This window comes from Thermobia domestica, chromosome 14 (genome assembly GCF_964235325.1).
Source record: "Thermobia domestica chromosome 14, izTheDome1.hap1.1, whole genome shotgun sequence".
NCBI classification, from domain to species: Eukaryota; Metazoa; Arthropoda; class Insecta; order Zygentoma; family Lepismatidae; genus Thermobia; species Thermobia domestica.
The window spans coordinates 16,620,886-16,648,046 of NC_137467.1; the positions used below are offsets into that span (position 1 = coordinate 16,620,886).

The 27,161-nt window shown below is 37.5% G+C and overlaps 1 protein-coding gene across 8 annotated transcripts in view; it reads left to right on the forward strand.

Moving 5' to 3' along the window:
- The window catches only part of LOC145669547 (protein brain tumor-like), a 229,349-nt gene that overhangs the window by 163,546 nt on the left and 38,642 nt on the right, over window positions 1–27,161 (forward strand). For 6 of the 8 annotated variants that reach the window (XM_081737735.1, XM_081737739.1, XM_081737737.1 and 3 more), the window contains one exon: window positions 12,750–12,799. The exons of the other annotated variants lie outside the window; for them this stretch is intronic. The gene's annotated coding sequence lies outside the window, so the exon portion shown is untranslated. The remainder of the gene's footprint in view (window positions 1–12,749; window positions 12,800–27,161) is intronic. 8 annotated transcript variants of the gene reach the window in all.

The window sequence follows — 27,161 nt, forward strand, 5'->3', positions numbered from 1 at the left end:
ATCGTAAATTGTACGTCTGTCTATTCAAATGATTAATATGCGTGGGGTTTATGAGAATATTTCTGGGTTCAATTCTCGGTGGAAGCACAGAGTATTCTGACGATCCAGTGTCGTGAGATAAAGGAAGAGGTACACACTAATAAACAAGTTACAAAAAAAAAAAAAAAAGTCTAGAGCCAGGAATTGCATTGGGAGAAAAAGATGCACCGACTAAGAGTAATCTTGTTAAAAGCTACACAATTCGGCCGGCCGTGGTCTTTTATACGATGTAACTGAGTAGTAGCTCGTTTTTGTTACCGCTTGTGTACAAGATATACAACCATATGGCCCTATCAACCTGACTATATAGGGATATTTTATATTTTTGACAGGTTTCTTTTAGGGGGCATGTGGCTTGCTCAGTAGTAGAGCGTTTACTTCCATGAAAGTTTGTGGACATCGTCATGTCCACTGGTTTGCTGAAATTCCCCGTTTCCTCCCATAGTTTGTTCCTGTTATTTCATAATATGGTTTCGTTAATTCGTCTTTCATTTAGAATGTTGGCCGTGAAACAAGATATTTCTTTTTCGTAATTATTTTGACGAGATTTTCTTACGTGTCCACTGAAGAGTGTAAATAATGTAGAAGAAATAAAGTATTGAAGTAGATAAAGTAAGGAAATAGCTAATTAGCTGAATCTCCGCTATTTACACAGCGCACAATACCAATATGAGCGGAATCTCCTTCCCACTATATTTGTGCAAGTCCCTTTACGCACAGGAAGATTCTCAAAGGGAGTGTGAATTGCTATAGCCAGACATGTAGTATTTTAATATATAAAATATTGGGAGAAGTTTGTGACAGATTTGGATAAGTGATAGATGATACCAAATGCAAATATTTCTTCCTTATAATCCCATGTTCAAGTATGCCTCATTCTGTATCCACAAACCTTCGAAATTGGCAGCTTGCAATAGGTTTTGTCATTCAGATTAGAGCGCCTGAAATGTCCGTCAACCCGCTATACGTAACTCCTGTACTGGTTGCCTCTCACAAGGGTATCAACCTTAGAAAAAAATTAAGAGTTATTCTCTCTCCTATTATTATACTATATTATTATAGTTACGGCCGTATAGATAACTAAATAGTTATTCTCTTAGAACCTTAGAGAATAAGGTCCTAGTGGCAATATTAAACTAATAGGGCCAAAAAGACTCCTAAAATGTGGAATAGAAAAATAAAGAGAAGGTATCTGAAAATTTGAATGTGAACTGGAAAATCTACACAAAATTTGAAATTGATCAGTGAAAACGGCACGTTTCTAGTACTTGTGGTTTTCGAGGCACCTCATGGTCGAAAAGAATTGGCCGCAAACAAATAAACCTTCCTCAACCACATATACACTTAACATTTTAATATATAAATGCTGTCTCCATATATATAAAATATAGTAAATGTTCTAAGTGTGCGTTGTTGTTTCTTCGATTACTGTTGGAGAAACATAAGTAATATTTTATATTCTTAGTAAATTATTTTACTGCACGTTTCGCTGGAGAAGTAAGGCTTTTTTTTTTTAATGTTAGCGTGAGGTTTTTTTTTTTTCCCGCACTTAGTTATGGGAAAATCCGCTGTGTGTTCGTGGTGAGGCGTTCTGTATTGAATCAAGATGTCTTGACGTTTTTCGTGCGCGAATAGTGCTGTAAAAGCAGATGTTTCAAGGAAAGGAAAATGAGTTTGTTAGTAGATAAGAGAAGTATTTACATATATTGAAGACCCCCCCCCTCCATTTAGTAAAGTCAAGGGCAATCCGCTTCACTGGAGAACAACAGTCCTCGAGTTTATGTTACGTTGACGTTTTATCAACTTGGATTTTTGAAAATTTTGCATTGAAAATTATGCAGTGTTGGTAGCTTTTAGTTAGGAGAGTTTTACTCTGTACTTTAGAATTTATTTAGTTCTGTTTCTCCAACAGTCGTAGGGCCACGGTGTCTCAGTGGTAGAACGTTCATATCTGGTTTGTGGGGTCCCTGGTTCGATCCCAGTTCACACCAAATGAGCTTTCTAGTGGACAGACACAGTGTGCGTGGGTTTTCTCCCATTTCCTCCCACTTTCTTCATCCACCATTTCATTCATCTCTCATCACCATTTTTTCCTGCCGAGTATTAAGGGCGAGTTTAGCAGAATTTTTTTCCTGAAGCAGTTGTTCCCAACCTTTTAAAATTGACACAATTTAATGAAACCCCAGACAACGCGGGCAATAATAATAATGTAAGCTTCTATAAAGAAATAACTCGTTGAAGTACTAAGCAGTATTGCTGTTGCTGGAGTCATTGACTGGTACAGTCTCTCAAAATTGATTTTAACTAATTATTAAATGGTTCTTGTAAATTCCACCACTTGGAAATCATTGCCTTAAAGTACACTTTGTATGGTCAAAATACTCATCCATTTAGTTTCTAAAGTAAAAAGGAGTGATTTACACCATACAGTAGGCAGAGGAACTGACTATAGTTTGGCATTAGTATTCGAACACGTCAAATATAATTAATTTCGAGCGTTCAGATTACAAGTTAACTTTTGTCGAGTTATTTCTTACTATCCGGAAGGTCTTATAGCCCCTGCGATTACGTATCAAGGGTGTTCCTGGAAATACATGTCAAAACATATTAATTTACTAAAGTACTTACTATATGAAATACTATAATTTATATACCGTAGTTATGATGTACATAAATATTTGTTTTATATGATGTATTACATACATGAGAGCATCAAAATTGTTCCCCTCCCCGAAAAAAAAGTCCCGCGGAAGTCTCTGATCTCATCTTAGGTGCAGGCGAAATCTCCCCTTCCCCCATACGATCATTGTTTCCAAGTGAAGAGGAAAATTAACAGAAATTGAATACTTCTGGCAAGCCAATAATACACATTATTATCCACATTGACCAAGAAAACGTGCAAATTAAAAAGGGAAGTAAAACATTGTCAACATTTATCAACATTCCCATTACAAGAGAAGCTTACCCACTGCAGTGATGTCACTGATTACTTACACTGATGGCACATATGCAACACAGTTCAGTCTACACAATACTTTATCTTTTAAAGAAAAATAAAAAAAAAATGTAAGAACCCTGTTTTAGATTTCATTGGGTGATGGTTGTAGACTGTATAAATTGTAAAACAAATACTGTTAAAACAGTAAAGGGGATTACGCTATTACGTATTTTATTATTAGGTAACCAATATTTGCTTGAGTGCAGGTTGCATGGCAACTATTGATTGTTAATGAATTTTTGAAAGTGGCACTGTTATCTGTAAACGTGTTAAGATATGGACTCCATTATAGAACTCAACAATTGCACTAGCTGTCTATTAAAAAATTCTCAGCCGCTTAAGTTATCGTGTGGAGTAACGGATGAACGGACATGGCTCTCTCGAACAGGAATGAAACTGGCCCACCCTGTGTCTTAAGGAAATTTGGAAATTTGATGTAATTACTGGAAGTTCGGGATTTGTTGCACGAAACCACACTTGCGTAGTCTGTACTATAGAATCGATTGCATATATACCATTTAAGTACATAACAATGTAAATGAGTCAGATAACTCTACTGACATTTGCAAGGTTTTTTTTTTCTCCCATCATTTGCACTATGATCATTGAGTTGGGTAGGACCTTGTGGTCAGAAACTTGCTCACTCCTCCGAAGTATTAATCATAAGCCATCTATCATCATATTTCATCAAATATATCTAATTTTATGTCTTAGTAATAGGTTTGAGGTTCGCCACTTATCACCGAAATTTGCTACTCGGTTTTATCAGATCATCGCTTATGATAATGGAGTTGGTTTCACCATCATAGGAGGTAATAATTTCATGCGTGTTGCAACAGATAATCTCCCGGCATTAAACATATTGCGATTGTTTTTTCTTTTTTCAACTCTCACTGCACTGCAACGTCCCAGTTTTACTCCAGGAAATGGTTGATGTACTATGACACCAACAATTTCCTAGTTCTTGAATTTTACTTGAAATGTAGTTACTGTTGTGATAACGTAAGTAATAAGTTTTTCATTTCGTCATAAACTGCAAAATGTCATGTGTGTGGGGGGAGGGGGGGAGTTACGTTCATTTATGTGATCCATCCAGCTCATCTCAAGACATATAGGATTAAAAAAAGATCGATTCTCGACGTATTTCTATAGGAGTAATTGATTATCCTCGCTTGGATACTACCTACAGTGCTGAGGAGATGAGCGGGTTAGTATAATGCATAGGATACAAAATACTAGTCTATCTGTTGGAATAGCACGCTAAAATGGATCTAACGATCAAGTACTTTTTTATTTCCTTATTTTAGAAGAAACCAAACTCCTTCACGTGGTATACACTGACACTGCTAATTTGTTCATAACTGTAATTAGAACAGCCGGCAGCGGCGTATGTGAAAGACATTACACCAACAGTAGAGTTCTTTCTAATCTCTCAATATAGCTAGTACCATGGGAGTTCGGATTTGGTTACAGCAACACCCTCTCCCCCTAAAAAGTTGACAGAATTAGTGTCAACCACGATTTATCATTCGAAATCTTGTGCATAGATAACAGGATAAAGAATTCTGGTTTTATGCTACTCTGCTTTTAAAGTCTGGGGAAAGTGAAATGGCACGAATGCTAGATTATATTGGTTCTGAATGTTAACCGATTATACAATCGCTAAAAAGCAATATGTTCTTCAGAAATGATGCTAAGGACAGTCTAGTCAGCTGTAGTCCCCTTCTATTCTAACGCTGTGGTCACCAACCGGTATGTCGCGAAATTTTACAATTTTAAGTCCTGAAACATTTAATAATTAGTTAAATCAATTTCGAGACTGTAACAGTCAGCGTCTCCCAACAGCAACAACATTCCGCACAAGAAAAGCACATGGACCTGTCAACGGGATTTCCTAATAAAACGTGTTCCATTCGATAAACATAACAAAGATATGTTCATGCACAAAAAATTAGGTGCAGTGGACAACGGAGTAAGTCCCTGGGGCCCATTGACCCTGTTAGTATTAAGAAAATCGTGGACTCGCAGTGAAATAGCTATTGCATCAACACTGTTCATTGGAAAGTTATTGTTTATAGTGCATTCTCTTCAGCATGAAACAAGGTTTCCAGAGGTGCTTTGCAGGGTCGGATCTAGGATTTTCTGAGGGGGGTGCAGCAAATAACAGCCAGTACATTTGAATTAAATTTGAGTTTTTAAAATGCCTTTAGGCATCTGAAGTGTGAATTAGGAATTGCCCCGGAAATGCTCAGTGTCTGCTCTCGATGAATCCTCTTTCTTCAACCTTCAGAAAATTGACAAACTTGATTTTTGCAAAACTCACTGCTAGTGTATATTTACAACGAAGGGGGGTGCACGTGCACCTTAGCACCCCCTGAATCCGGTTCTGGTGCTATGTATTGGGTTCTCTTTGAAATGAATCACTTTCCATTATGTAATTTTACTGATTTCTTGTCCAAGTGTAGTTAATGTTTATTAAATAATACAAATTATTTTTTTTAAAAAAAAGTTAAAAATTTAATTTTCGCGGAGTAATGGGACATTAAATAATTTGGTGTAAATACGTAAAATTAAACGGTTCCAATTCTTTCACAGAAAAGTGTAAAAGTAATTATCTGCATGATTAACGGGCTTAGGTTTGTCACACCATTAAGTGTAGAATGTAAGGTAAATCTTTATGGGGTAGTTTTTTTTTTTTTAATGATATTTTGAGTGCATTGAGGCAGGGTGTGTGTGTAGGGGGGGCACAGCTCAGTCGTAGAGCGCATACCCCCTGGTGCGTGGGGTCCCTGGTTCTATCTTCGTCCAAGTAAGTTTATGGTGACCAGTAAATGGCACGATTCTGACTGGATATATGGACAAGAACGTCTGTTTCCGGCGCCATTATACCTGGGCTCCAAATTGTCTCTGTGCCAGATTTTTGTTTATCGGGAATAGAACTCGGATTATGCACATAGAATCGCACGACAACCATTGGTTCGGCAGTGATGAGTTTCACAATTGCTGTGTATTATAATGGTTTGATTTTTATTTACGGTAATTAAAAAATATGTTCCGTGTCAGGGTTGGCTGGTTTAAACCAAGGTGGTTTAAACCAAAAAACAAAATGTTCGTAAAAGTGTAAGTGTTTATAAAATCTTGATGAACACACATTTGTGGGTTATCACGTTTCACTCCCGTATATTATTCGTATTATATTCAGATCTAAATTCCCCATTCATTACTCAAAAAGATTATACTACAAAAGCAACTTTTTTTTTTACAAGTTTATAAATGTTTATTTTGTAATTTTTTTGTAGTTTTTATTATGTAATTGCAATTGAAGAAAAATTCTAAATATTGTTTCGTTTCAATGTTTACTATTGATAAAATACATCAAAATGCCGTACTTTGTGTGTGTATGTGGGGGGGGGGGTCATACAGACTCACGAGAGGCATTTAGTGAAATAAGTATCTTTGGTATCTATTTATGTATAAATGAGTTTGAGCCAAAGTGGACTCAAATAATTCGTATCTTTATTCACTTTTCTTATTGATATGCAGATTAAGTCGGTGTATTTCTTTAATTTGGACCAATAAAAGTCGTTGTTAACTAACTTGAACTAAATTAGTTCTTCAGTACTCCGTAGTACTTTGAAATTGTTCCATATGTAATTCTGTGTAATGGTTTCACTTGTGCAACTGTTTATCTTTTTGTCCTTCTGAAATGACTCTTGACAATTATATTAAGAAGCATGTAAAGATCAGTACAACGTATTTTTTTTTTATCAGGATTCCTTCGTGAGTGAGTCGGCAGACGTATCGCATTTGTGGCCAATTAGTCCTGGTTCTGAGTTCAAATGGAGGACAATTTCTCTCGGATGTAACTCGAGAAGCGGTTTTTATTCCGCTTTAAGCTTATGTGACCCCTTCCAGCATAACCCGGTTGTTGCATAATAACATCAAGACGAAACAAACTTATTTCTGTCCATATATGATATGAATATATAGAGCAAATCATTTAAACCATAAAAACCTGGTTTAAACCAAAAAAACCGTTTTTTTTTTAAAATAAAAACCATGGTTTTTGCCAACCCTGTTCCGTGTGCACATACAATACTTGTCCCGTCGATGATGGTACTCTAATCACGATGACAGCATATATATCTTCCGGAACCTTTGCGTTCAGTATTATATTGGACTAAAATTTAGTTTTCAGAGTAGAGAGCAGTCCAAAGTCATTCGGAGCGGAAATCCAAACCACAATAAATGCGTTCACATTTTTTAATGCTCTCCCATCATATGAACCAAATGTGCGCGCCCTAGCCACTAGACCAGAAGCGAGGGCAAAATTGAATTCGTGGTACCCCCATACGAAAACCGGAAGAGTAACGTAGACTAATTTAGCTTGACAAGTCAGTTCTCGTTATGTTTGTAACATTTCCCAGACCTGGAAAGGTTGTGAACCGCTGTTTAAGATTTTTTTCCAGCTGTTATCGAGTTACTTTTAAGAATAGCATTTAGAGCATTTTACATTGTTGAATTCTAATTCTTGGTGTTATCTCGGCAGGTGTATCTTTCAGTTTGTTGGGGGAAAGGCCGTAGAGAATGTATGTGGAAGGAATAAGGGAAGCGTGATTACGTGTTCTGGGTGACATGCTGCCTTGGTGACTCATATTCTACATTGTGTGTGTAAATATACCTGAGTGCGTGGAACCGGTTTTCTGGTACCAGGTGATACGTCGTGATGGGAATGATGATTACGGATGAAAGGAGGGTTGTGTCGTCGAGGGTTTAGTGGCAGGAACTTTATTTGGTTTCATTTCCTGATTCTCATTATTATTATTATTCGTCGATACATTGTGTTCTGGGTTCTCAAACGAGAGCGTCACTTTCGTTTTTAGACAAACTTACCATGGTTAACTTCCAATTTTTGTATTTTCCGCATATTACTGCAAGTTTGATCTGGAAGTTTTTGTACGAGAAATGAAATGAAGTAGTCAGAAATTCCGTCACTCTGAATTTAGAGTTTCTGATTGTTTCCTTCATACGTAACAGTTCTCTCTTCCAAGTAATTCTAGCTTTGAAACTATAGAGCTAGCATAAATGAAAAGGCTGTATTTTCAAAAGTATTAACGTACACACATGAAAGAGATTAAAAAAAAAAAAAAAAAAAAAAAAAAAAAAAAAAAAAAAAAAACTCACCTAGTTTATACACCCTCTGCAAATGTTCACCAGTATTGTTCCTTTGATGACAACACAAGTCTTGATACTGACTTTTTTTCCCCCTCCATTTTCGATAAACCTCGTACTGCCACACCCGATGGACTCGTGCTGCGACACAATACAAACTTTGTGAGTTCATTTATCTTCCATGTATGTATGTGCAATACTTTTGAAAATATAGCCCTTTCAAAACGAATGACTCATTTATGCTAACCCTGTAGTGTAACGTTTAAAATTTAACTAGAGTAAGAACTACTAATTTGTAACAATTTCAACATCAGACATATTATGAAAGTACAATCTAAGGCTACATGTTTGTCAGAAACTGACAGGTCATGTCCAACAGCCAATAAGCTTTGTGATGGACAAAGGAAAACCTGTGTGTTTTCTGGAGTTTCCAGTTTCCTCTTAGTTTTTTTTTTTTTTTTTTCTATTGCACCTTCAGACATTCTGATCATCAGTCTCTCTTTTAGCCTGCACGACTTAACTGTGGAACGTACAACTTAAAGGTTTAATTTAGTTTCTAAGAACCAATAAGTTTTATTTTTATTTTTATTATTATTATTAATTTCAAAAGTTAAACCCAATTAAAAGATCGGGGGCGCGGTGGCTCAGTGGTAGAGCGTTCACCTGTGGTGCTTGGGGTCCCGGGTTCGATCCCGGCCCCCGCCAAGTGAACTTTGTGGTGGACAAACATCGTTTTCTCGGGGTTCTCCCGTTTCCGCCCACTTTCTTCATTCCACCATTTCACTCATCTCTCATCACCACCGTCTCCTTTAGCCTAACCAGCATGAACGTGGACGTAAAACTGAAATGATTTCATTTCATTTTTCCAATTAAAAGATTAGATTTGTACTGATTTTTTAAAAATGTAAGTGCAAAAATTGGGAGCGCACCCGTGGTAGGTCCACCGGGTCGGGACCCCCTTCCCCCCGAAACTTCATAACTCGACTAACATTTGTACACTTGAACATATACCTAACTATAGTTATTTAACAGAAATGATTGATGTAGCCCAAAGATTTTATTCCTTATTTGTGCTCTTTCTTGCCTTATATATATATAATCTACTTTTATAAGATTTTTTCTGAGAACATAAGTGGCAGTAATTAACAATACTTTATCGTTTTTTGGGTACAGCATGACGCAGGTTTACATGACGTATTGACCTCCCTGTCAGAAGTAGAGGTCTGCACGGGCTCGGGCCAAACTTTGTTAATGTACTGTACAACGATACCTAATCGATTTATTGGACTGTTCTTTCTGCAGAGCTTTTAAAGTATAACTGCAAAATTACTGCACATAAAAATAAAATTTTGCGTTAATTATTAAGTTCCTCTAATTCGGGCTTGATTATTACAAGAGGTCGGGTCTAAATGCTAAAACATATTTCGGACTAATTTCACGGGCCGGGCTAAGAATTCCGGCCCGTGCAGACCTCTACTCAGAAGAAATCTTTGGTGGTTAGAATTGACCTCTCATTTTCTGAAATCCGTAACCTTGAACTTCAGATTGCACCTTCATAACGGGTGTCAAGAAGTCAGTGTTGTATTGCCAAAGCTATAACACACATGTTATAACAAGACTTGCTTTAAATTTTATCCTTACATTCATATTACTTTATTTTTGGGTACGCTCGATGTTCCAGTAATCGAGCTGTCTCTTAGTCGAGGTAGTGTAGTGGGGAATGGTCTGTGGGAATTGATCTCGTATAATGATATATGCATCCGCAGCTTATCGAATTCAAACCCCTATCGTGATTCGAGGTGCACGTTAATAATAGACCCTGTTCTTAATAACCTTGGTATTATATTGGGACACAAAAGAAAAAAAATCAAATTTTGATTTTTGGGTGTGACAACTCGCAAGATCTGAGGGTCAGTTCGTAGTAGTGCCCCAATTTTTCAGTGTTTAATTTACACCTGAAACCATAGGAAACGTTGAATTGAGAGGTATCGAATTCCGCTCTAGGGTGCTAGAAATGACGACTAGAAGTAATTGAGTCTCCCACTTCACAACTAAACACTTCTGGGGGTGGGAGGTTTTAGATATGAATGAATTGAAATCTTTTAATATACGTTCAACGGCTAAAGGAGACAATGAGAATTAAGTTGAATTATCGGGAAATAATTGAAATGAGGATGTGGGAGGAAATATAACCCGGAGAAAATACACAACACGGTGTTGTCTGTCTGAAATTCACAAAACCTGGGATCGAATCAGAGATCTTCGCATCTGAAATAAAACTCTCGACCACTAAGCTATTATATGTCCCCTTTTCAGATATAAGTTACAACGGTAGTTTGATGATGGGCCATGAACTCAAGAGATGGGCACCATGGATTTGTTTTTAATCAAGAATAAAGAATAGTTTACGTACTGTAATATACTTCAATGTTGATATGTATCATACAAGACTGGAGCGCTAGGCATCGTATTGATCGCTGATAAGTTTTAGTCGTGTGATATAGTTTGTCGTAATTTCAAACTACGAGATTGGAATGTAATCTACCTAGCGTAATACGGAAAGAATAAAGCGAACTCTTGAGTTGATCGGTAACTGAGAGATTACCTTCGATGAGATTAACCATTCAATCGATATAAATCCCATTCTGTCGTCAGGTCAGAGCTTTTACTGTAACGAGTGCAGGCTGGTTTATCTGGTTCCGCACAAGCAGCTTTGTTAACGTTTGCTGCACTATCGTGTCAGGTGTTCAGTTGGAAACGTAGTTATTTTTGCAGGCAGAACTTCAAGACACATTTTGTGTAAGTCTTCATTGCTTCGTTGTGATCGATGTGATGTTGAACTTCGTCTACAATGAGACTGGGATTGTTCAACAAGTATTGTCTAGGAATGGAATTTTAGGTTTGTGGATAGTAGTGATTTTATTCTGAGGACGTGTAATAAATACACACCCTGGTCGTCTCACCTTCGTTACTTGCAATAAGTATATTATGGTTGTTTTTAATACGGAGTAAACTCTTGTTTCAACAAAAGTAACCCTAACGGCGCTGACCATATATATCCTTATTCAGATTCTCGCCTCCCATTCAATGTTTTTTGCAAGGACGTTTATTTTAATAAAACTATGTGCTGTAAGCTCCCGTCTCTAAGTGAGGAAATTCATTGGAATGTCATTGTCCCTTCTGCTACTGTTATCTTAGTTTCAGGTCTCGCCATTTGTCGCTGGTGTCAACCCTGTATGTTGTTCAGATTTAAAAGAGAATCCGGAGTTTAGTTCAGAATCGGGAGAATTTTCAATCAAAGTTTTCCCTCACGCATAGAACATTGTTCAGTGTGATAATTTTGTTTCGATGTACGAGGGTAATTTCATAAATGCACTGCGGAGTGGATGATGAAATCGAGATAATCATTTCATCAGTTGAAGGTGAGGTGTTGAGGCAGTAGGACGTGTGTTTATGCGCTCTCTGGTGAACACAGTTCCTCGTTGGACTATTCATTTCTGTAGTGGTTGCGAAAGCATAAAGAATGGTGGAAGACCAGGAAAGCTGAATTCATCATCCGATGAAAGAAGTGTGCAACTTGTGGCAGATGCACTTAAACGAGATCGCCATGTGGCATGTGAACTTTTCGACATGTCAGAAAAAAGCACAAAAACCGATCATAGTTCCAGTGTGGGTTCACTGGTTTTCCACACCATCACTCACACACCGCTAATGCTGTACTAGCAGAGCGTCTCAAATACGGTTGGAACTGTTACTTAATGCTTCTTCCAGTGACACATGAGTCCACAAGATTACAACCTGTTTCCGAAGTTGAAACAACATACTTATGGGCATCGATTTCCATTTATACCCGAACCATTCGACAACTTCACAAAAGATGGCGTCCTTGATGAAATACAGAAGGTACGCGGACGTTGGGATTCCGTCATTGCCAAACAAGGAGATTGCAATGAAGGCCGATAAACAGATCCTCTCCAAACAATAAACGTATAAGTCACCAAAAATTAGTGTGCTTATGAAATGATCCTTCTATAAAACATGCGTGCGAAGTTCGCTGGATTCTGAACGGTAAATCTGGTTTATACAGGCAGTCTGACAGGATTGAAATCATAGTTTTTCCTGATTTACTAAATGCGGACAATCAATGTGCGTAAGCAGGTTATCTTGGCGTGAACACACAAGATGCTTACTATATTTCGCTGGTGTCAACGTCGCCAACGATTAGTTAATTCTGGTGAACGTGTGCTATAAATCAGTAAAACACACACACACACACACACACACACATATATATATATATATATATATATATATATATATATATATATAATGCACTTTAATTTTCTTTTTCCGTGCAGATATTTATTTCCCAATGATGATGAAAGTATACTTACGTATTGCACATCTTCATAGCGTTGTGATCGTTAATGTTACGTTTTGTATGTATTGAATGTACGCTAAAATGTTTATAACTAATGAAAAATTAAATGACCTATTTTCGGTTGTATCCTTCGTAACAAATTCCCGTTTTTAATTTTAGGATGGCACTGTGGAGCTCGCATCCGAACTGGTTGTGGAAGCGTAAGAAAGGTAATGTATTGAAATTCATTCGCTCGTAATATGATTGGGAAGCAACTTTTTCCCTTCTTTTTCGGCTCCAAGACAGGCAAAATAGGGCTGGAGCCGCTCAGTGGTGTTGCATGGACTGTGCTCAGACTTGCTTTTAGAAAGTTGTATTATGAATGTTGGATCCAGTGTTTGTTTGTTATTGCTGGTATCATCTTTCTCTTGCTTTCCTACCCTTATCTGTGCATTTTCATAGTTGAACACGCAAATTGTCTTTTTCTTATCTATTCTGCTTTATTACTTTGCTTTTTCTTGGTCTGCGCATGAAATTTAAAGCAGTTTGCTGCTTCTACTTTGTCCTACAATCGCATTATTACTTTTCGATTTCTGCTGTTACCTTAATTTGGCTTACGTGTGCATGTATATCCTCAGCTTGGGTGTATCTCTTCCACATGTCTTGAATTAGTGACTTTATATATTTTGATGTGTGTGTGTCTGTGGCATACTCGTTTATATTATTGTAATACTGATTACTGTTATTACAAGGGTCATATGGAAATTCACAATTTTCTTTTTCAAAATAACGAAAAGTCAGAGTTTTAAAGTAGTGCCCTGAACAAGTTCCGAGAAATAGTAAAAGGTGTACGAAAAGTCGCAATACACTTGTTGCTCCTATTGTTTTTATTATTTATAGGTACAATTCTAGCGATGTTGTAATGTCGTATTATGTAAGCATTGACAGGCGATCGTGGCGAAGTGTGCAGGCGCATCATCCAGAATGTGGCAGCTGAACACGGCAGACACAAGTCTCTTGAACACTGATAACATTCGTGTCCGCCATTCCAAACACTTTACAATAGCTTTGAGTTCCAGTGTCTCCTTAGTTCACAAGGTGTCTCCTGTAATCAACACTCAGATAGGTCGTACGGAAGTATATGACCGGTACGATTTTCATGCAATTACTTAAATACGAAGCAAGTATATTGGGATTTTTCACCTACATTTTAGTAATGTTGTTTTCAGCTAGGAGTTATCGTCGTGTTATTTTTATCCCGATAGTTATTTTCGCCAGCTGTAAAAATAGACTAATAATACCATAGTACTTGCAGCTCTTTGGAGTTTGTATGTAAAATGATTTTGAAGGAATAAGAATTTCTAAAGCTTATATCCATATCTTCCTAAAACATACTATTTGTCTGAAATGACTGGTATTTAGGAATATTGAAAACAAACTGGACACACCTGCCTTTGTTGATAGAATTTGCTGTTCTACGATAACAAATACCACACCTGTAGCATACCTATCATTATATGCTACACCAGGGGGTCTTATCGGTCATGAAAAAGTCACGAAATCAGAAAACGGTCATGGAAGTCGAGAAATTTAGCTTTTAGGTCACGAATTGTTTTATCTGTACAAATATAAGTACAAATTGGAAATTTTTTTCTATAAAACGTAAAAAATTACCACCAAAAATGTCTATGGTCGGCTTTAGACGCTACCAAATTGCAAGCAAAGCATTCTACTATCGCATGCATGAAAACTCGGTCTAATTCGAACCCAAATTCGTTTCGTATTTGAGAATGTTAAGAGATTTTAGGTTTGGTAAAGGAAAGGTCACGAAATTTCATTTTGGAATTTTAGTAGACACCCTGTACACTTACTCCGTCTATTATTTAAAGATATAAAACTCTAGAACGAGAATGAAATTTAGTTTCTGGTTTAGACCGTTCGCACATTGCGTAGAGGACAGGCCAGCCAAACCAAGCCTAGCTTCAGTGTTGTAAACAGTGCTAGAACACGTGCTAGACAAAGAGCGCTCCAAAGTTTGAGTCACACAGCACTGAGGTGTTTCTCTTTCCGGCCCTACTGTGTTCTCCCTCAGGAAACAAGGTACGGATCGCCAACAAAAATACAGAGCGTACATTAGACGTTATGTATGCTCTGTATTTTCCAGATTTTCTGACAAGGAATGTACAAACCGATAAAGGCTTAAAATGACTGGGTGGAACTAGTGGGTGGTTCTCTGTGCAGGGATGGCAGCCATACAAGAATTCTTGTACGCCTATAAATAATTTAGGGCCAAGTACAAGGTGTAAAAGAAAAATGGTTGATGTGTGTTTTTTGAACTCAACTAGGGAATCTAGTCGGACATTTTAAATGTATAATAGTAATTTATTAACTTCCCGTTAAATTTTGTAGTTTTTCCTGTATTTTGATCTATAACTGAAGTTTGATAAGCAGCCGACTTTCTCTCCCTCTGTTTATGACACCAAGAACAACAGACAGCAGCACACTTTGACACTTCCCATTACCATTTTCCCGTTTGTTTTTGTAATTGCAATGAACGCAACTGAAATTCCTGTTACTGTGACGTTTCCTCTTATCAGAGCCTCACGAATATTTGACTGGTTCATAACTGATATTAGCTGCATCAGACACTGCTTCTATTGTAGTAGTTTTCTGCTTCTTAGACCGGAGTTTGCTGCCTCGTAATGTCTGGTTAAAGATAAAGGTAGAATGGAAAGATGGGTCAAACTAATCCAAGTATTGCTGACTCATGAACTGTTCTGTAATCCGTATTTAGACGTCTTTCAAACCTTTGTTGACTCACGAGGTCGAAGAGAAGTTTAATAGTAACCAATTACGTATTGATTCGTGTAATCAAGCAAGACATTATTTGAAACTGTACCGTATCCAGTCACTTAACTTAACGAAATTGCTTCTGTCGAAAGATAATTTTTTGAGCTGCTAAAGCGGTTCGTTTTATTTATGCCGTTTAATGTTTACAATGGCAGCGATCCACATATGTGGAAGACAAGCGTAGTGTGTGTGTGTGATATGTCTCTTGCGTTGGATTTGCCTCGTTTGTTGCCACAACCGACGGAAGTGGGTGGAGGTCTGACGGATAAAGCTGGGGGTGCCGCGGAAACGAAATGCCCGAAATAAAATCTTCCAACGACAAATACGTGTCTCCAGCGTCGTAGGGATCTTGTGGCATGTACACTTACTTACAAAAGTTTTTTTTTTTTTTTTTAAATACATTTCATACTCTGTCTTGTTCAGTTCTTATCCACGTTACTTTGTGCTTCTTGATTTAGTCATATCACTTCGTATTAGGACATTTCCTAGGTTACTTCTCTCTAGGCATCTATTTATTTTGTTCATCGATCATTTTTTTGCAATTTGTCCGCCCCATCGCAACTTCAATAGCTGTATTTTCGTGCACGCAATAACTTCCATCTTTGATCCACGTGTTTCTTGTTCTAACTTTGTGAGAGATTCGTAGCATAACAAATGTTAAATCGTTTGCAGTGGCCGATGTGTGACGTAGGAGCACTTTCATAATCTTAGTAAAATGTAGGAGCGCTTTAGTAATGAGTCAAGACACAAGGAAGGAAGATGAGAAGTATTGGCAGTGTGGGCGTAGCTAGGGATCTACAAAAAGTATACCCACAAAACCATCGATAATGCTAGTTTTTGTTGCCTCTTACCACAGTATTTTGTTAGAATCAAGTTCCTTCCTAGTCCTTCCTCTCTGCGTGTATTTTGCTGAAATGGGGAGCAACAAATTCACATAATAGAGCACAGAGTTGTATATGGCTACCTTAACACGAGTATTCGCTTGCATATGTAATTTTATGTGATCGATAGGGTTCACTTCCTTTATAGTGTCAGGTAGTAGTGATAGTCTAATTCGGAGTAATGTGCAGTAACTAAATTTTGCTGACTTCGTCCCCTTTTATGGCTCTTGTTTGGAAGTTTCCGTTTCTACAGCATTTTTATATTCCCGAAAGCTATCGTGCGCGATTGCTTCGGTTCTTTTCTTTTTAAAAGTACACTTGGAAAGGGGCAAACGAATTTTGCATTTTAACTCTTGTTTTAGTACCATTATTTGAAATAGCTAATACGAGATGAAAATAAAGGCTGCATAGCGTTTGTAGAACTTCCCATTTGTTCACAAAGCATCACTGACTCTTTGTGAGGCCGTTTGATTTTTTGTTTCTGCTGCTAGTAACCGCGCTTGAAATTCCTTTCTCAAGAGATCAAATAGGAGTGGAACAATATATATATATAGTAAAGCCAATTGAGTAGATTAAAACATTATCAGAAATAGATTTTTTTTTTATCTGAGAACTATCTCAGATGCTACATTTGAAAGGGAGCACACGGTAGCTTACCGATAGATCGCTTACCTTCGGTACGTAAGATCCCTAGTTCGATCCCGGCGAAATAAGTTCGTGGTGGACAAAATCATGTCCGTGAGTTTTCTCGGGGAACTTCCATTTTCTTCCACGTACTCATTCCATCAGTTATTGTCATCATTCAGTTGCCTTAGTCATCCATCTCTCTTAAGGGGCCTCGTCCCGGCGAAATTAAGATATCGCTATTTTTGCAGTAATTATGTGATATCTTCAAATAGATAAAAGATAACTGAAATGTGGAACAAGGGCGTGCTAGACAATATTTTGCGTGAGGTACCGTTCTCACAAGTCACCTAGTGGCTTTCCGTTTTCAGCCGTTTAGAAACGCGAAAATAAATGCCGATTTTCATAATGGCTCGAAATCGAAAGCAGATAAGTGAGTCATGATAACGGTATCTCATGTAAAATAATATTGTTTAGGACGCTCTTTTTCCACATTTCGATTATCTTTTATCTATTTGAAGATATCACATAATTACTGTAAAATTAGCGGTATTTTAATTTCGCCGGGATGAGGCCTCTTGACCTCAAAGGCAGAATCGCAACTTCTTTGTCGATTATCGCAAAGAAAAAAGGTATGTTTTGCGTTGCATTGATGGATGTAAAACATAAAAATATTAGAATTTTCAGGAGTCCACTTTGAAATTGTATTGTTGACATTAGTCGAATCGTGAAAAGCAAGTCTTGTAACACTTACTGCTAATTAACCGTATAGCTGAAGGTTGAAAATATTCTTTATCTGGAAATTTTTCGGACTTTCTTTCCGATTTAAAATAATTAAAGTTTAATTTCCCTTACGCCATTGTGTATATCTGTGGTGTGGCTTCAAATTCGCATTTCCTTTACACTAAAAGTGTTATGTAAAGAAGTCTTTACACTAGAATATAGAACACTTTTTAAAAATCACTGCTAAGGGCGTAGATAAAGATCAAAAGTTTTTGATGTATAATCTGCAGGCCCTGGAATGGTGTCAATATATTCTGACCAACTTGTGAAGGTCGCAACAACAACGCGTATTTTTTTTTTTTTAAAGTAATTTTTAAAGCAACTTCGTAATTAGAAATTTGCAATCTATTATTTAGTCAAATATTTATTGAGTTGCCTACAAGTTCAGAAGTACGAGAACCTATTGAAGGATTTTTAGCATATACAGTACTCTGGTTTGAGGTATATAAGGAAAGCTGAAAGAAATAGGCGTGTAAAAAGAAAAGTCTCTCTTACAATTACTTCTTAGAACTATTGTGACTCAGTTCCATTTTCTGTCTTCGTGCAGGTAAAATGAGAGGGGAAGAATGGTGTAAAGGAAAAGTGTTAATTTCGTTTAGTTGTTCTCACCATGTATGTAATGAAGTACAAGCTGACAAAAGGCACTAATTTATTTCATTTTAACCTCATGACCGGTGATCCCTCATGTCACACGTTTGCATTGCAAATGATCTTGAATTTGTTGTAGTATATTGCATATAATACATTTGTTATCGTGCGAGATTCAACGCTTGGATGACATTCACATTGTGCTGCAAGACCTTTAAGTTCAAATCTATTTGTGAGTCATTAAGGCAAAGGGTGGTCAGTTGTGACATTGAATTTTAACTATTTTTTTCAATGTTAGATCAAATTCTCGTAAGTTTCATTAAGATTTGCACGGGAATTTAGTACGAAATGATTGTTAATGATGTGAGTGTGGAAGTCATTATACTCTGTTCAACTTCGGGTAATTGGCTCAGTGGTCGAGTTCACAAAAGAATTTAACTCACTCGACAGCCTATCTATCGAACCAGGAGGTTCAATACCGCGCTGACAAAAGCTCTCTACTGACTTCTATCCTTAGCCACGTAGTCTTGGAGATCCATCTTAATATTGTCCTCCCATCTGCACTTAATCTTCGTAATGGTCGTTTTTCGGTTGGATTTCCAGTTAAGAGGCCTCATCCCGGCCAAATTAAAATACCGCTAATTTTACAGTAATATTATGTGATATCTTCAAATAGATAAAAGATAATCGAAATGTGGAACAACAACGCCCTAGACAATATCATTTTACATGAGATACCGTTATCATGACTCACTTATGTGCTTTCGATTTCGAGCCATTTTGAAAATCGGCATTTATTTTCGCGTTTCTAAATGGCTGAAAACTGAAAGTCACTAGGTGACTTGTGATAACGGTACCTCACGCAAAATAATATCGTCTAGGGCGCTCTTGTTCCATATTTCATTTATCTTTTATCTATTTGAAGATATCACGTAATTACTGTAAAATTAGCGGTATTTTAATTTCGCCGGGATGAGGCCTCTAAAAACTTCGAAAGCATTCCTCCTTTCTTCCATTCTGGCTACATGGCCTGCCCACCTGAGCCTCTGAAACTTGATGACCCTAACAATGTTTGGTAAACGGTATAAATTATGTAGTTCCTCGTTGTAAAGTTTCCGCCGTTCACCATTCCCGTTTCTCTTGTGTCCCAATATTCGTCTCAGGGTCTTATTCTCAGATGAATACAAAAGCTTCTTTGTGTATTTACTCTCTGCCTGTCTGCTCGGGAGAGACACAAACTTTTAACAACTATTAGATCGATCATTAATTTTGGCCTAGAGGTAGTGAGTCAAAAGTTAGGTAATCCGTCTATACAGAGTGTTTAAAAACGACGACGACAACGTTGGGAGATGACACCAAGATTAGACAAAAGTATAGACCAACCTGGGTACACAAGTGCTTGCTTTCGGAGTTACAGGCTGCGGAAAATGTGAAAAAATGAACTTTAAAGGCCCATAGCCGCAATAACTATGGGACTTACCGTAGTCGGGTCAAGACTTTATTTAGGAACTAGTATGTGCTCTTATCCAAATATCCAAGTTTCAGAATCCTGTGGTACTTTCACAATTTTTAAAGAAATAGTTGGTGAGTTCTTCAAATTATATGCCCGTAGCCAAACTGCCTCTATAAAATTTGTTGCGTGATTACCTTAGGATTTTGATTTTTTTTTTTTTTTTTTTTTTTTTGATAGCGCACATACTAGTTCCTAAGTGGTCTTGATCCGAAGACGATAGGTCCCGTAGTTTCGGAGCTATAGATCTTCAAAGTTCCTTTTCTCGTGTTTTCGGTAACCCATAACTCCGAAAGAAATGATTTGTGCACCCAGGTAGATCTATATACTTTTGTCAGGAATCATTTCCCAAACGTTGTCGGTGTTGTTTTTAAACACCCTGTATATTCCCCCCAACATACTGACTCCCCATATAACCTTATGGCAGTAATTATTATCCTTGTTTAATAGACTACCTGCGCAACTGTGCACATCAGTTTGTATAATGCTCAGGATACAAAATACTTATTTATCCGTTGAGTGAAACCAAACAACTTCTCTAGTTTACAGATTTGAGTAAGCAATAAGTGTGAAATTAAGTGCAAAAATTCAAACTTAAAGTGTTACGTTGTATACACTCTGATAAACTAAATTCCTTGACGTGGTATACACTATGGCCTTATTTGTTGATGCGAAGGACAGTAGTTTGATCTGACCATATGAGCGAATAATAGCAGCTTCAGGTTTCCGGTATTTTTCGTGGTTCTTTTTCATTACACCAATATTTTCATAATCGCTGCATTCTTTTGTATTGCATTCACATGCTTTAATCGTCGTCTTCCTTAGCCTAAAGGGCATAATTGTGGGACGTCAAACTGAAAGATTTCATTTTAATTTCAATAAATATGGTATAAATTGCTATTTCACACCGTTTCGTGAACCTGTTGTGACTCGAAATGATTCTGATAGCTTATACATAAACCTGAGAAATGATTCTATATCTGATAACTTCTATATAAAACTAACGGAAGAATCACAAATTTTGCATTACGAAAGAGACTAGAAACTAGTGGTGGGCACAAAAAACCGTTTTTTCACATGGTCCGGTTTCGGTTTTCTTCCAAACCGGTTCGGTTTTTCACATGATCCGGTTTCGGTTTTCTTCAAAACCGATTCCGGTTTTTTCCAAAACTTGTTCTATTTCTGACCAGAATGGTGTTTCGTTGTTCTCCGGAAACCGAATCCATTTCCACAGAAATAGTTTTTTTTTTAAGTTTTCACCGAAACCAGTTTCGGTGAAAATTGAACCGGTTTTGGAGAAAACCGAAACCGGTTTCGGTGAAAAACCAAACCGGTTTTGGAGAAAACATGTCGGTTTTTCGGGTTTCGGTTTTTATAGAAACCGGTTTTGCCCATCCCTACTAGAAACATTTTCAGTCGAGACGATGCAATCTTATTTCTTATTTCGTCTCGTGGACAACAGAGCACATAGACCTCTGTGCTGTTTGTAGTATAACACCATATTGATTTTGCCTTCCCGTATATTTCAAACAATGTCGTAATCTGTAATATAAAATATCCATCCCTCCTTATGCAACATCATTTTATGTGCGTGATTTGTTACACGAATAATTCAGTGTGTAATGAGCCCTGTTAAAAGTAGTAGTTAGTTCAATGATCTCACTTTACAAGATCTACTTTTGTTTAGCTCTCCGCGTGTTTTCAAGACGATACGCGATGCATGAGTCGCTAAAAAGAAATTTACATTGCAGATTTTGCTCAAGCGAGTAGCAAAAAGGTAAACAAACGTAGCTAGGTGTGGGTTTCTTGCCTTAGTTGTTGTTGGTCACGTGATGGCATGAGTTACTACTACAACAACAACGAAAAATAAAAACAATCTAATGTTCAAAGACTCTTGCACTGTTTTTACTAGTCTTGCGAGGAATGTACTGTAGCACAAAGAGCGCTTTTATTGTGTTCACACAAATAAAATAATTTTGTTTTGTCAGCACGGAGAGAAATATGTAGTTCTATGTATTTTTATTGACTTATACAACGAGCATATATTGAACTTTCTGTATTTGTCTTAGTGAAAGTAAGTATACGTGCTGTTTCATATGTTGTTGATTAGTATATGTGGTTATGCTTTTGAAGAAAGAAAAAAAAAAGAAGTTTCCGTTCGTACAGTATGGAACTATGGTTGACTTGCTAATGATGAGTGTTTGGCATTGAAACCGGAAGTGGTTGAAATATCCCGGTTTCAATAGAGGAAAAACTGCGAAGATGCAACCTATTTTTGGGTCATAACAGCCAATATATTTCAATCAAAACTTTCTTGTACGCCTTATATCTGGAGAACTACATATAGTGTGGCAAAATCCAAACTATCACATAACTCAGTATGATGTGCTGTTTCCGTAGAAAATACCAAAACTCGATGTAGGGACAGTTTAAAAATTTTGTGGCTCCTGATCCAGGAACTAATTATTGGCAAAGGTCGCAATCTTTTGATTTTTTTGATCATTCCAAAAATTCTTGTTTCAGTGCTGAATTGACACAAGAAAACCTTGTCTGTTACAGTTTTTGGTCTATACCGGTGATAGCCAAATTGCTGCTCGCAAGTATTTCATCTGGCCCGTGATTTAAAAATGAAAAATATTTTTCAAATCCATTTGTAACAGGTGTGTATCTGGCCTTCATAATACAAGATCCATTCAATGAATAACCGGAAAAAGTTTTATTAAAAATAAAATATTTCGATAAAGTTTTTGCGTCTGTTATTTTTTCGTGATGTCCTAGAACTATTATCAGATGGGCCTGGCACGTATGCCGCGCGAACGGGATGCTGGGAATCATTGAAAGAAGATGACGGTACCCTTGCACGTTTGCACCAACTATGCACCAGATTTGTAGGTATCCTAAATACATGGCAAATAAATTTTTAAACGTTGTGTTTTAAGACTTAATACAACCTGGTATTGTTCAGTTGAATTGCTAGGATAGAATGTAACAAGTGCATTAGATAGCTTTTGAACGTACGAAAGTACATACGATTACTTTTTTAGAGGCAACCTCTAATTGTTAGTACCCTCCCTAGTTTTCTTGCTTCCAGTGGAAGGTTGTAGTGATGGTGATTTTCACCTCCCACATCATTGTCTGCATTAGAAAAGTCAACTCCTGACTCAGTGTTTGATAGAATTTGCTGGATTTCATCTGGAAAATGTTACATGTTTGTTTCTGAAGACCACCATCTTGGGTTATGTAAAATTCGGTAGCTTTAAAAAAAAAAAAAGCTACGGCGCTTTTTACGATAAGGGTATATTGCTGGAAATGTTTTCACTGCTTCAGTAGATCGCCTTATCACATACTGACCTACTACATGGGCTGGACATATAGAACGTATATACGCTCATACCACATTAGATTAACTTTCTACATATGTGTATATACAAGTGCATAAAAGATGCTTTTTTTGTATAGTGAAACTTAGTGGTAGGATAAAGCCATTTATGTTACAAATCCATTTGTTCTCTCTTACCAGTCCAACACTAGCAAAGGATGCTATTTTGACAAGAATTCCGCTTCGTTTGAATTACAATTGTGGTATGTGTTTCGCGCGCTCATTTGTAATTCGGACTCGTGAACAATTTTTCCATTTCACGCAAGGTCATCATTGGCGGTAAACAAAGAACAATGAGACCCAAAGGAAGCGGACAATTTAATTACCATAAAATAACGAACCATGAGAAAAACGTACTTTTGTGAGTATTCCTGTTTACAAAAGTGCATGAACTGTCATTCAATGTATTACGTGAACCAGGAGCAGGTGTGCATTGGCATATGTAACAGGCAAGGTAAATCGGTTTCATGAGCAATGGTAGGCAAAAAGAGAGATGTACTGGTTGCTATCCTTGAAATTTCGTCTGAGGTGTTGGGCAAGGCCAGCGGTTCAAAGTTTCCATTTAGCAGCTGTTGGGACCTTGACAAGAACACGTGATTCTGTACCAGACAAGAGTAATTTTCAACTGAAAAAAAAAGCGTTATTTACGCGACACTATTGACACATGTTTTGTCATCCCCACCAGTGTTTCTTCTAGACATTTTTGAGGGACACTGCCCCCCGGAGGACACCTAAATAATACGTCTATAATATAATAAATAGAACAGTACAACAGTGCCCCCAGGAATACTAAGTGTGTCCCCCGAACATTTTTTTCTGAAAAAAAAAAAACTGATCCCCTCTACCCTGTGATATGAATGAATGTCTGTCCGTTAGGCAATGCTCTTTTACATACTTATTGACTGCTATAAAGTTAATGCTTTGACATCCAAACAAAAATTTTAGAACTACGTCCAAGACAAAGGAAGAACTTGAAAGGCTAGGCCATTATAGTATCAACAGTATGTTACCAATGGATTAAGAGAGACCGCGGTGGCTCAGTGGTAGAAACTAGGAACTGGATCCACTTGGCTAAGGATAAAAGCCAATGGAGAGCTTTTGTAAACGCGACATTGAACCACCGGATTCCATAGGCCACTTTGTGGGTGAGTAAGGCCTGTTCTGAATGTTGGATGCCCTTTTACATTTACCTCTTTCTTTAAAATGATTAGCCATTAATTTTTTTCTCAAAACAGATCACTGGAATTTAGGACGTATCCTTCAGGTACTTTTTCGTGCGAAGAGTGTATTTCTGGTAGAACAGAAGCTTGGCCTTCAAGAGAACTAATCGACAAACGGTCAGTCAGTTGCTATCATTAACGTTTCTTATTGCTGTTTATTTGTGTATAAATATTCCAGTTCTGCTCGCAGAAGTTACCAACAATGCCCAACCCCCAAAAGTTTGGACGCCTTCCATAAATCTACGATTTTCAATGAAAAATTCAAATATTCTCATGACCACAATCTGCGTCCAAAGCTCCTCCCGGGTTTTGCGATTGTCCTGCTTTTTCGACATAGATGTAGCATTAAAAATGAGTCTAGTTTTGGCGTGATTAACATTGAAGTCGATACCTGAGATCTTCAATTGCCGTCAGTAATTGACTAATTTCAGTAATGAAGTCGATCAACAAATGTAAACCAATTAGTCGCTCCCTCCGGTTGTTGCATGTTTTTGAGCTAATACTTTTTGTTTTTTTTGTTTTTGTTAAACTTGGAGCATTGTTTTGTCCAGTGCATCCACGTCCGCAAATTAGTCTCGGAGAGATTTCTTCAGTTACAAGCATGAAATTATCCATTACAAGATTTTAGTTTTCGAAACGCCTACCAGTGGGTGTGGAGAAATGAAGAATTGAAGGTAAATAAGCCTCCCTTATCATCAAAGGGTTTTTGGGCGATTGCCGTCAGCGGGTGGAATGTCTTTGTCTTGTACGGCCTTGGGACGGTGGAAGTGGGTTTGTGGTGTGTTGTGGATGTGAACAGCTGGTGGTGTCTGTGTTTGACTGACTGCTTGGGTAGCACGTCTGCTGGAAAACACCAGCGTTGCCAGGTCGCGCATACCCTCCAAAACAGATGACCTTGACAGGTACAAAGCCACGATCGACTTGTCAAGATCGTACCTCACAGCGTTGCCAACTTTCAGGCAGGTCACTGAAATACCAGAATGTGTATCACTTTGTGCTTCGGGAAGAAGGCACGCGTTTTCTTGCATTCATTTGGCCAGGGCTACGAGAATTTTTAGTACTGGAAGTAGTGCATTAGTGGCACAGGGAGAGTACGTTTCGGTGATTTCAGTGGTAAATCTTCGTGGCGTAGAGGTAAGGTTCAGGTCTAATTTCAAACTTGTCAGTAGGTTTGGAGACAAGCTCCTCAGAGTTTGATGTCCGATATTGCGCTCTTCGTGTGGGCAACTTCCCATTCCATTGCAGTGGTTCTTTCTTTACCTGACGAACCATTCATAAATCCTGCATCTTTCCGCTCATTGGTTTTCCGCCCTTTTTGTTTTGACTCTTATAGTTTCAGGAGCAGCACTGTATTGTCAAATCTTTGATGATAATAAATTGTGTATTCCCATCAACAACACTTCTCCATATCGTTCTAGTGTGGAGTATTATTATTATTATTATTATTATTTTTACTGCGTAACTAGTGAAACCACAGGCCTTACTAGTTACTTTGCATTTGTACTATATTTAACGTTTTGTTGCGAAATTCATAATCGTAATTACGACTATAGTTATTAGTGTCAATAATTTTGCCCCCCCCCCCCCTGCTTGGTCTTGAAGACCCCTAGGAAACTTTTATTTATGAACCATTTTATTCCGTATGGTAACCCTTCATACCTTCAGGTTTATTACTTAGTCTCGTGAGAATAAGCATGAAATAACGGTAGATTTGTGACTGCTGACCATTCGTGTCTTCTTAAAGGTAAATCCTTCTCGCTGATTTACTACGATGTCCTGGGTTCTCTTCCCGGTAGGAGAGTACTGAACGTTACAGTTTTGTAGATCCCGTCATATGTAGCCCCGCTGCTGGCAGAATGACAAGATGTAAATACGTATCAACGAAATCGCGTGACAATGTAGTAAGTTTTGATACAGGACATTCGTAAGTTGCTAGCATTTCGCCGTAATATTAGAGAGGATTAGTTGTTTTGGTTTAACATCACTCTGAACTTAGAAGGAACGCTGTTATGTAACAGTTCATATAGGCTTGAAAACGGCTTTTTGAGTGATTTGTGATGGTAAGCACATCAGTTTTCATAGATTCGCATTTGAGAATCAGTATTTTTTAATACAACTGGAAAGCTTTATTTCATTGCTGTTCCTGATTGTTTAAGTTTCCCCGTTTTATTACAGTACGCCGGTTTTTCTTCCCCTTCCTCGTTTTCCTTCTATTAAACCGTTATCAGATTGCTAAGGATTACATTTTTAAGTTTTTTTTTGCCGGTGTGATTTTTTTTTTTTTTTTAGCCCTTTGGAGTTCTAGTACCTATTTTTAGGTACCAAAGTAGTATCATTATTCAATTAAAAAAAGAACCAATAAAGCTTTTTTTTATCTCGTTTTTTTTTTCAAGTCTAGAGGCATGGGAGAACACGTTACATAGGTGATGACGTCATAAACTTTTTGGTGGGTTTACTTTTGCACCTAGAAGATTGAAATTTTGCACAAGCATTCAGTCCAGCGAGTAGTATTTATCAATTTTTTTTTTTCAGATCACTGTGTTTAACACGGGGGATCTAGAGGGGCGAAAAGTATAAAAAAAGATATTTTAACCAAAAAAAACTCTTCGTGAATTTCCCGCCTCAGATACATGGAGACATGTGAACGGCATTGTTTGAAAGGCAGTTCTCTTCTGAAGAGAATGATGGGCGAACCATGATCCTAGGATAAATAGGGATGTCTCGGGAATTCCCCCCCCCCCAGAGATCAGTCTTTTG